Source organism: Pollicipes pollicipes, unplaced genomic scaffold, assembly GCF_011947565.3.
Source record: "Pollicipes pollicipes isolate AB1234 unplaced genomic scaffold, Ppol_2.1 Scaffold_4881;HRSCAF=5763_pilon_pilon_pilon, whole genome shotgun sequence".
NCBI lineage: Eukaryota > Metazoa > Arthropoda > Thecostraca > Pollicipedomorpha > Pollicipedidae > Pollicipes > Pollicipes pollicipes.
In genome coordinates this window covers 37,803,737-37,804,505 of record NW_023596576.1, presented here as the reverse complement: position 1 = coordinate 37,804,505, position 769 = coordinate 37,803,737, and positions in this window count along the sequence as shown.

Genomic DNA, 769 nt, shown 5'->3' with positions numbered 1-769 from the left:
GCTGACACCCTGTCCGCGTCCGCTGATACTCTGTCCGCTGGCGGCCTGCCGCTGCGCCCTCCGCTGACGCCCTGTCCGCTAACACCCTGTCTGCTGACACCCTGCCCGCTGACACCCTGTCCGCTGATACTCTGTCCGCTGCCGCCCTGCCGCTGCCGCCTGTTCGCTGGCACCCCCGGGGCGACAGCGTGCGGCCTGTGGTGACGGCACAGACGGCTGCGCTGGCCGGTGCCGACTGCAGTGTGTCGAGAGGTGCATTATAGACGAGACCGTTAACCAACTTTTTGTTGCTTTGTAAACATTTCAGTCACTAAGCTCAGCAAGGCGACCACCAAACACAAGAGTTTTCATAACTGGGCTGCACACGCAGCATGGCCAAGTCGTGCTTGCCTGCTGCCACTTTCTGCAGTTAGTACAGAGTCTGTGGTGGTGATATTTTGGAAAAGACATCAACTGGAAGTGTTGTCAGGCTGCAATAGGGCATGGGCTAATGAAATGTCACAATACTGGAAAAATATCATGAAACCACCTTTCCAATATCCTTCTTATCGTTCGAGCCTTTATTGAAAAGTATTTCAAGGGTACATTTCACTGCACAGCCGTTTCACCAAAAATACTTTTTGTCGTTGACTTCCAGTTCAAATTGCTCAACCGCAACCACTTGGAATTTTGTCTTCGCGTTTCAAGTTAATCGGTGTTTATTTTTCCTCGCATTGCGGCCATATAGCTGCAATGTGACAAGAGAAATCCACTCGCGCTGCAGCTTGGT